Raw genomic sequence first — 11,429 nt, 5'->3', positions numbered from 1 at the left:
GAACACGACAGCAGTACCAGTGAGCAGGACAACTCCTTAATACCGATCGATTAGCACCAGCTCACTGAACTTCAGCCTTCACCATGCTTGAATTCAGATTGCACGGCTGCAGCACCCCAGTGCTTGGGATCAAAACGGCATGAACAGGACAATTTTCAGAACTGACACCTACACGGGTCTGTTGGGAAGCCCTACACCCCCGGGCTTGGCAAGCACAAGGTTTTGTACTGCCCGGGATGCCAGCAGAAAAGCTGCCAGTCTGTGCTTCACGAGCACGTACATGTAATCACGTGCACTGCCAAAAGAAATCCCCCCTTCAACAGCCAGCCACTGGCGGAGACGCATCATTAATCCATCTGCCTCGTGCTGTGTTCCCCTGGGAGTTCATTTCCCTGCTCCATCCATCCCACTTCGATGCTGCAAGGGTTGAAGGCCTGCTGAGGGCATTACCTTCATCACAGCTGCCTGCAGTACCCGTTTGCTGGTACTCCACGACTCACGGGACGTCGATATTGCCACAAGCAGAGATGATCCTGTCCTTTTACCTGGGAGTGACACCGCTCTCACCTTTTGGCCCGAGAATCAGCACCTGCCCAGGTGGCTCCCTGCACACCCACGCAGCCAGGCGGGGCATGCACACGGGCAGGCACACGGCAGCCAGCTTCCCTTGCTGCTCTCTTTCTTCTACCAAGACAGATGACATCAAATTAATTACATTAATAACATGCAACTGCTTTTTATTAGTTCACTTGCAGCGTAGAAAGGAAAAACGTCTCCCAGGAGCTAGCCATCACAAGTAAGTGGAGAAAAAAAGCTCAACAACTAATTGGCTGAAGTGCATTTAATGCAGGAGGTCAGCTGGCTGTAAGAGATGTAAAGGCACTTTCGGAGGGATCAGAGTGCAAGCCCTGATAATCAGGGAAGCATCCTCTGGAACATTTTTATTACTCACAAGTTAAAGCAATGATGGGGACAGCCCCAGAAAATCCTTCATACATGGTTAACATACTCTGAGATAAGGGGAGGAACCCAACATGGTCCCTTTCTCTCTATTTTGACATGCATAGGCCAGCTTTTTTCCCTTGTAGTCTCAAGTGGCAGCACTCGTGTACCATCACATGCTGTAGTAGCACTGTCACCACCAACGCAAGTATTTTTTCCATCCACGTGAGCACATCTGTAGCTCATTTTGAAAATCTACAGAAGGGCTTAACCACTTACAGAGATCTGAGCATCACATTTGGAGCCTGACTGATTCTCAGGGGAGCTGTTACCCTCAGGAGCACACAGCCGAAACTGTGGTGGCCACGGGGACTGTGCTGTGAACAGTGTTCATCTTGCCCACCGAATGCTGCTGAAAGGAATGAGCATGTCAAATCCATCACGTTGTCTCCCTCCACAGTCCAGTAAGAATACGTAAACTTTTACATAAACCTTGTCTGCCTTATAATATTTTCTTGTCTAAACAGATCATCTTTTCTGAAGAGGACCCTATAGAAGAGCACAGCCTAATTCTTGCCTCCAGGAACACCACCACTCCTGCTGAGCCTTCTCTCTAGCCTTCCTCACAGGAGTTTTAAGCCCAGACGGTGCCACCAGGGACCAGCATAACGCAGCAATTTCCCCTCCAATGCTAGAGATATCCCTGCAGGGCATCTTCCAGCTAGCACAGATACATGACTGCCTAACAAGCCTGACAAGGCAAAAGCTGAAGGCGGTGCCTTGCAGCAAGGGGCACCACGGCTTCTTGTCCCATCCCTCCCTTCACAGGCCCCAGGGAGCCGCTGCCACCTCCTGCAGAGGGAGAGCAGGCGAGCACTGCTCAGCACACCCTGTAGGCGCAGCCTTCCCCCGCAGTGGAATCTTCCACCATGGGATTTGGCTGCTCTGCAGGGAAATCTACCCATTTTTATTGCCCTTGCAGCAGTGGAGCTGCCATCTAGATTTCAGGTAGCTCTCCGGGTCACCACGCACAACAGCTATTTCCAGGAAATCAAAACCGACTGGAAAGCATGAATAAAACATGGTCCGTGCGCAGCAGGAAAGAAAAGCTTTTATCACAAGCTAAAACAACACTGCGTGCAATTGATTCCTCAGGGCACTCACCAAAACAACTTGAAGGCTTAAAGGGTAACTTTTTAATGGGATGTAGATCATGAAACGTTTCAGGTACCAAACCCATCCCGCGGGGGAGTCCCTCGCATGGGCTGGAGGCTTAGGGCGCCCCCACAGCTCTGCCAGCACAGCTGGGCAGAAGGCAGCAGCCCAGGCTGGTTCATAACCCTGTGGCCTGCACGAGAAGGCTTGGCATTGAAGGCACTGCCTCCAAGCCGCGTTACACGGCCACGCTCAGTGTAGAGCAGCCAGGCCACCAACCCGTCTGGGATCCGCAGGTGCCAGCAGAGGCCTGTACACCCGGCACAGCCCAGCTGTAGTTGCTGTGAGACAGAACCCAAGTTTCATTATTGAAGCCCTTCAAATGTGGCAAAAGCAACCAAACCCTTTCCAGGCACCACATCTAACTCATGGAAACACGAAGAAGACATCCTGGTCCTCTCTGGATCACCAACCCAGCTAAATCAAGGGGCTTCCTCCACCAGAAGGAACACCTCTCACCTGGGGGAACAGAACAACTTGTGCTGCTAGTCCCAGCACTAGGGAGTGACAGTAGCGTGCTGGTGAGGAAGAGCTCAACATCTGCATCAATCCCCTCTTCCCGTAATACAGGTTAATACCACAATCTATGCTGACTGCAGCCAGGAGCAATTGCAATGTGTCAACAAAGGAAGAAAACGCCTGCCAAGCCTGCAAGTGAGAGAAACAAAGCAGCGCCCTTGGCAGAGCACAGGTGGAGCCTTTAACCATCTTCTCCTCTAACCATCCTAATTGCTTCAGACCCTCAGGAGCAGGTAGCAGCTGGCTTAGAGCTGTCTGCGAGCAAGGCATCTGAGTTCAAGTCAGTCAGCAGAAAGCTACACAACAATTAAAGGATCACAGTTAAAGCAAGGCCCAGAAAAAGCCGTCTACCCAGTGCTAGCGAGTGCAGAATCCGTGCTCTCCAGCCTCATGGGAAGCCAGTCCTCACAGCATCCACGCAGAGCCAACTCCACCTGCCCTGGTTATCAGCAGTCCTGCCCACAACTTACCTCCCTCACAGTTCCTCAAGTTTTCAGAAAGCTTCAGGCCTGACCAGACCATTAGGTCATCATGCCTGACCTCCTGCAGATCAGACCCTGGCATTTCTCCGCTACCTCCAGGCTGAACTCAGTCAGCATTAGCTGACAAACACTTTCCAGCAAACCTGCCAGTCTGGATTTCACCAAAGGAAAAAGTGGAAGTCTACCCTTTTCCTGCTTTTAGGACCTGCAGCCTTATTTTTTAGTTACAGTTGCATGTTTCTAACTCCTACCCATTTGTTACTGCATTTCTCACCCTACTTTAGTAAACATCCTTTCCAGGGAAAAAAAAAGTATTGTAACACAGAGACTCCAGGGACTGCTTTTGAAAAAACTCAACAGCAAAAGTTCTTCAGGTCCTCCCTAAAAGGCATTTCCTTATTTATTTAAACACAAAAAATAAATCCATCTGACTTGGCTGTGACGTGTTGCCCCAGTACTTCAATATCCCCTTTAAAAGGGGTATCAAAATGTCAGGGTTATTTCTCTCCATGGCTTTGCCAGGGCTAACATGCCAGCTAAGCAGCAATGACACACTTGCATATCTGTGTCTAACTCTGCCCACACCCATTTCGAGGTCCTTTTTGCTTTAGTGACTCACCTGCAGCCAGCCCATCTTGCCCACCAGCACATCCTCACTGTAGTGCAGCATCCCCCGATTTATTCTGTTTACTTGCAGGCTGTGACACAGATGCTGAGCTGTGGCTGTTTCTGACAAAAGCCTGCAGCAGGTAACGATTCCTTAATCAACAGCAGGAATGAGATCCGTTCTCTCTTGGCCCACCGGCTGGTAACAGCTAACACTTGCAAATCACCAACTCCTGCGATACTGAGTGCCTCTTTTTTTCCCAAACCTATTACACCTGCACAATTGTTTTTTTCCTGAGCTGAATGCTTCTACTGAAGAGACACAGTGTGGCTTCTTTGCCAGCAACTGCTTTCCTTTAAGCCAGGCTGAATTACACTACCACATTCCCAGCCTCTAATTCTTTATTGAGCGAATCTTGTTTGTCTTCTCATCTCTCTTCCCTGGCATTACGGACAGGCTGGCAAGGCTACCAATGAGCTCCTGGTGCACTGAACAATGCTCCTCTCTCTTCTGGCTCACTGCACATCCCACTAGGCAGAGAAACACCACTTACCCCCCAAAGGTGCATTTCAGCTAAAACTAGCACCTACAGAAATCACATCAAACATGGAGCAGGTAACTGGGGATTCCCGTGGCAGAAGCTGCAGCACCAGTTACTCAGATCAGCACGAGGCCTTCTGGTCCCATTGTGGGCGTCCAGCTGCCCCTGCAGTACAAACCTACTTTTCAGGCCACTTGCATGACCATACACCAGCCCTGCTGGCTGCAAACGCATCCTCAGTTCCCAGCCAGGGCCTCCAGGGACCTTCACACTCATCTTCCCTTCTGTGAATCTCTATCCTGCGTGACAGCAAAAAGGCTCTCCAATCAGAGAAGCTGCCCTGAGGCAAGGGCAGCAGTTACTGAGCTCCTTTAGCAAAACCCAATAGGTCAAAACCATTAGTCAGCAGCTCATAAAGGAGACTAACAAAGGCAGCTCTAGCTTTCCATCCCCATCTCTCAGTTCCTTCTGCTTGAAGCAGAAGGACAGGTGCAATGTCCAACTACGACTTCAGTGTTACGTGCAACTTCTATTCTTAAGAACTTCATAAAAAAGCCTTCAGCAAAGAATTAGGTTTTGCAGTTGTTTAATCTATATCCACAACCTTTTATCTTCATTCATTCTTTGTACCAAACTGAACAGACGAACTACGATCAAGCCTGCCTACAGGTGTTTTTAGAGTGTTTTAAACATTCTAGCACAGAAATAACCTGAAATTGAGCTCTCAATAACAGCTCAGTAAGCTTCTTTATAGAGAAGATTTTGAATTGTTCCAGCACCTGGCCTCCCACTATAATACAGTCTTGAATGTCGTTCCCTCCTCTTTTTCCTGTACTTGTATTCATTTACAGATTAAAATCCTATCACACCCTATCTATGTTTAAAGCCCCTGTAGTGCTGTAACACAGCTGAAAACAGCAACACATCACACCTGGGAACAGACAACCACCAACTTGTTCCATTTTTACTCTGCAATATTTCTAAATCTTAAGTCTCTGCGATTATTAAATGTACACGTGTAGTTTGCAAGAGGCCTGGCTACTCAGCTGGGGAGTGACAGGTCTCCTATCTTAGGGTGTCACTTACCTTCATAAAGCAGATGACAAGAAAACAAGTACTACAGGCTTAAAGGAAGTTCAGGCGATAACATTATTTTACAAAGACTGTAGTTCTTCAAAACCAAAACATCTTCAGGAGCTCTTCTCTTTTTTGCCACTTTTCCAATCGTCTCTCTCCAGATTATGCATATGCTAATCCAAAGCACAAAAAGCAGTCATGCTGCTGCCCGTGCCACTGAAGGCTAAAAGGAAGCGCAACAGAATGCCATGCCCAGGAGTGACAAGATCAAGAGCAGGAACTGTAAGGAGTGATGATTTCCTGTACTTCAGAGCAGAGGATTACAGCTGACACTGAGTTATGAACCCATGAAATCCTTACAGAACAGTAACTGCAGCATACCACACCTTAACATTTCACTCAGATTTTATACCTGGGGCGAGAGCTTAGACTGTCTCTACAGAGCAGAGTCAAGCTACATTGAGTATGCAGGGTAATGCGGTCTTCTTGCTTACTGGCTTTTTAAGAGACTCGGTGGCAGTTTAATGGAGCTCAGGTATGTAACTGCATGGCTTACAAGCAAAGTCTCTGCAGCAGTGCAGTGCTTGGCATCCAGAACTGATCGTATACTCAGGTATCACTCTCTGAAGTCTCCTACAAACAAAAATGGAAGTGTGTATGTGCCCTCAAGTGTGTAGAAGTTGAAATGATTGCAGCACCCAAGAGCCAACTAAAAGATAACCATGCCAAACCACTCCTTGAGCTGGGTAGTTTCTGTAACATGCAATTTCTTCAATCATTCCCCCAAAACCTTCCACTCACACTGTGCTGTAAAAGTACTTTGTCAATTCCTCCTTTTGGAGTACAGCAGCACACAAAAAGGAAATCAGGAATCACTTTTTGTTTAGCCATAATGAAAAAATGCTGGCAACCTGTTTCTGCCTGGACAGTGGGGGAACAGGAATTGTCGTGATGGTAACCTTTGCTTTACAGAGATTTGTCTTTCTTGTTAGAAAGCAGATGAGACTGTACACAGGTTTTGCGCTAATGAAACCAAAAAGTAGCAAATGCTAAAAACTTGAAAGGAGACAGCTTTCCCTACTACACACGCTGCATTAAGGTTTTTTAACAGTGGAGTTTAGCAAAAACCACTAGGCTTGTAAGGCACATGGTGAGCTAGCCTGCTGCACAGCCAAATAATCTCATTAACAAAATGCACTTGAACCAACTCAGTATAGTCAATAAAATAAACTACTTCTTCAATTAAAAATAACGATAGCAGAATGTGTTGAAGACTTGAGACCTTCCCTTATTATGGACAAACACGTCCTCCAGATCAATGCTTACGAGTGGCATATTGTCAGTTCTCCCACAGATATATTGAGCACAGCAATAAGGATCAAAGTACCTACTAGTAAACCTAAAGCTGTTCAGCAGCTGACCAGCTAATGCTACCCACACAGTAAAATACTCTGGATTATGAAATTGCCTTCTCTTTTTACAACAAAAAACAAAGCAAACAACCAAAAAAAGCCAAGGGCATAGTAAATATCTGCATATAATACCTGTCGAAAGTATTTGTTCCTAGAACTTTAGAAAAAAATGACTAAATATCTATTGCATTAAAAAAGCTTAAAACAATAATGAAAGTAATAACAATTTTAAAAAAATAATAATTTCTAAGGCAGGAGAAAGAACAATATGCTAACGCAACCTAAGAATAGTCTACCTACCATACAAGCTTATCTAAACTTCAACTAATTTGGCTCAATCAAAGCACTGATTAGCATTGAGTTAGCAGGGGGGAACAATCACTAATAACAGATGGAGAAAAATGCAAATAACTTGCCTGAAATATGATTCTTTAGACTATGATTCAGTTTCTTGGGATTGGGAGAAGTAAGGGGTATTTTATTTTGTTTTAACCTCTAATAAAGGTTGAATAATGTCTTCACTTTTACAAGCCATAAAATACTGTTATGGTTGTTGTAACGTACTTAGCTATTCGTACTGAACAGGTAATAAAAGTTGTTTTATTTTTTGTTATAAGTCGGGCATCTCATCAATAGTGACTTAATCTACACTACTACTTGCTAGGACATGAGAGGGAGGTGTACAAACATAAATGCAGTTTTATTAGCCTGAACTGCATAAAAGTACTGTCATACTATCTATTTGCATTTTTATTGCTGTTTTATCTGTTTGATATCTCAGGAAGTTAGAAGAGAAGTTAAATAAAATAATGGTTGGTGGTAAAACTTTAAGCTGTCTGAATGTGCTTACTTTTCCACTAAAAAAAAGTGGGTTTTTTTGTTTTGTTTTGTTTTTGTTTTTTTTGCAAGCATGACAGCCATAGTTTTAGTTCCTATAACCATAGAAATTTTCAACGGTGAGCAGCACAGGGAGGGCTGTGATTAGTTTAGTTATCCAGATTGCTTTCTACAGTCTATTTACTAGTAAAGCTGGGTTCTAGAAGTGGCTTGATCCTATTTATTTTTCAAGATAAATGGTTATACTTTTAATTCTTTGCTGCTGCAATGAAATAGATGTTGTATGGTCATTAAGCATCAACTGAAGATGACTGACCATATCCCAGCCTAGACTTCTTAATCCAATAAGTTTGTTTTTTTATTCCTCATATTAAATGCTTTATGCCATGAAAAAAATAATTAACTATAAAGAAAAGAGTCATTACATTTAAAAAATGTCTTGTGTTAGAAGAGATCTCTAAGCTTTCTTAGAGAGAAAAATCTGAGACCTCTAAGCTTCCTTTCATGTTTTTTTTTTTCATGGAAGAAGTTATGGGGGGGGGGGGGAGGTTGTCTTCCCAATGGCACAGTTTGCACCATTTTGAAGGTTCTTAGAAGTTGTTTTTATCAGATCTCCATAATTAAAGGGAACTAAGCTTCTGCTGGAGAAAACCATAAAACCTCAATCTCAAGAACCGCTAGTTCAGTTACACAAACTACTTGTAAATAATGTTATGCGTTCCCTTTAATCAGCTTGCAAAACTCAGGAGGACTATTTGTTCCTTGATACTATACCCTGTCCTTGTGCCTTTTTCACCTATTGGAGAAAAAATTCACTCTGCTGTGCAATGATCCACCTGTGCGTGCTGCATAATGCGATCTGAATACATGTAAAGGCTCAGAAATCTAAAAGGTTTGGAGGCTGGGGACCTCTTTCTTTTGTGATCACTAACAGTGAACTCAATTTAATTGCAATGCCCAAGTGGAAATGTGCTCGTTATCCAGAAGAGCCTCTGCAACAGCTGTGTGCTCAGCTCTCCATCTAGTGGGGAGCTCCTCATTTGGGCTGCATTAGGGTAGCTTATGGCTAAAACAAGAAAGATACACACATCTCAGCCAGCAGTACGGTTCAGGCTCAGAGGGATTAGTGTTGCCCCCGTTCACATGCTGGTGCTGACCACCAAAGATCACTCCTGTTTTCAGCCTAGAGCTAACCACCTCGATCCCTGTTTCAAAAAGGTTTCAAGGCACCCATCTCTTGCTTCACAGAAGTCACTCACTCTGGTCCACTGGGAGAGAAAATATTGCACAAACTAGCTTTGGCCACATCCTGTTGTGTTGGTTGTTTTTTTTTGTTTGTTTGTTTGTTTTTTGTTTTTTTTTTTTTAGAGCTGTCTTCTGAGGTAGCAAATGGCCTAAATTGGAATTCATTTGCATGGCATACCCACCTCCATGCTGCGGAAGACATACTCCCAAGAGAACAGTTGTGGGCAGAAGTCATTGTGACTTCCTTTGCACAAATGAAATTGTTTCATAAATAAAATATAAACCACCAACCCTGGCACCAGACTAACGGTGACTATATTTGTAGTTCTGTACCTAAGATAAAGTTCTCAGGCAGTATCACTTTCAACAATCAAAAATAATTGAAAATATCTGGTCAAAATACTCTCCCTTTCCTTGAAAATTGACGCTCATTGATGGTACTACCCATTTGCTTGTCTGTCTGAAGCAGCTGAACTAACAGCAATTGCATAGGAAATAATATAACTAAACTCAAATGATAGCTGATTATTGGATCATGGAGGCAAGGTACCTTAGTGTGCCACCTCTCCCTAATCATCTAGATGATGCAATCACAAGTTCAGCAGTCAGCATGCTTTCTGTGTTCTTTCCTGTATCAAATAACCCGATTCTGTAGCAGCTACTTGCTGCTGTGAAATTATTTGAAGTAGAGATGTGCTGTCTTGCAAACAGAACTGCCTGCGCTCATTCGTCTAAACACTGCATTTGGGGGCTGTCTTGACTTTTCCCCACCAAGGCTTTCCTGCACAGATGACGTGACAGCAGCTGTTACAAGATTAAAATAATTGCCACAGGCTACACCTGCATCACTCAACACAGCACTAAGCTTAGGTTCGGTCTAGAAGTCTGAGCAACAAGACTGTGTGCAGCACAGATCCGAGCAGGGCAGTGGCAGCAGGGAGCACAGCCAGCCCTGACACAATCCCAGCTGCAGCTGCTGCTGCTCCCAGTGCTGGGAGCCACTCACCAGGGACATGCTGGGGAATCTGAGGCAGCGCTCTTCTGGTCACCCAGCTCTCTGCTTCTGTAAACAGCGAATGATTTGGAAAGGATCCGAGGTATGAAGCTCGATAGGCGATTGACTGAATGCAAACCCCAGCAGCACAAAAAGAAGAAAGCTCAAAAGCCTCTGCAGAATCACTATTTGTCACATCTTTTATACCAACAGCAGAAAAAGATCAGAAAGTGTATTAACATTTTGCAAATATCACTATGACTGTTTGACTCGTTTAAGAAAAGAGTTATATAAGATACTTACTATTAGCAAATAGAAAATTTTCCAGTCACTATCTTTTCTATGTCAGTTCCAGTGCCAAGCAAATCCTTTGTGGTTGTCTTTGTTTTGGAAATAGTGGCTCTGTACAACCGCTCCTTTCAAATTCAGATGGTTCTGAAATTGCTTTTTCTCCCAGATGGGAACAGTGAAATGAGGGAAGTCTTGGCAACAAATGTTCTGTTGCAGTAGGGCTAAATTATTGTTATTGCAAAAGCACAAATTCATTTCCTTGTAGAATTAAACAGACAATAGCTTGTTCATCTAACTCAACCCCAAATCTATAAGCAACGTATGTTGGATGGGTCACTGAAGTTCTGAAGGGCCAACAAGAACGTAAATGGAATCAAATACAAACATAAACAATACTTGGTGGATAAGCTATGCAAACAACAAACCACTTTAAAGCACCGAGGCAGTGATGACAGATCCTCCCCAAAATAGTTGTTAACCAAGGGTACACCTAAAATGTCAAGCTGTAATGGTGCGACTAGTTAGAGGAGTGAGTTTACCACACAACTCAGTAGTTCACATCTGGGGTATAAAGTAACTCCCTGCACTTCACTGAACTGATCAAAAGCCTAATCACCAATTTGTAAGGATGTATTTTTCCTCTGCTGATACTCTGTGCATCAAATTGTCTTACTTTGCCTACATCAATGTGTGTGGGGTTTTTTTGCCCCACTGCAGTAGGCTTTAAAAAACGGGGAAAGATTTAAAGAACAACCTTAAAGGTCACCTGCAGACAAAATCATTTATCCCGTGATTAGGCAAGGCCAGCTTTAAGTTCTGATGATGCTGACTTGGAAAAAGGAGTGCAGCAAAGATGCATACAGTACAGTCAGGGTTTGTTCTTGGTCAGATGGGCTTCTACTGCCACCTAGTGAGGTACCCAGCATCCTACCTGTAGCTGATACATTAAATACATCCGCTGTGTTGGAGGGTAACGCTGGAAGCTATTTTATAAAAAGAACAAAGACCCTTATGGGTATTGCATGCAAGAAAATGAAGTACCCAAACACATCTGCAGTAGACTGAGACACTTCTACTGGATGAAGGCACCCCACAGTGAAGGACAACAGCCATCCAAACACCATCTGTGAATGTGGAAAATCCCCCACCTCTGCTCTCTTAGAGGAACTTTGTAAAGCGGGCAGCTTCTCCCTGTTCCCACATCATCTCTGCTAGATAAAAACTAGATAAACTAAACAAATAAACTAAAGGATGTTTTTATCATTCA

Source organism: Netta rufina, assembly GCF_964035555.1.
Source record: "Netta rufina genome assembly, chromosome: 4".
In the NCBI taxonomy this organism is placed as follows: Eukaryota; Metazoa; Chordata; class Aves; order Anseriformes; family Anatidae; genus Netta; species Netta rufina.
This window is presented reverse-complemented; position numbering follows the sequence as displayed.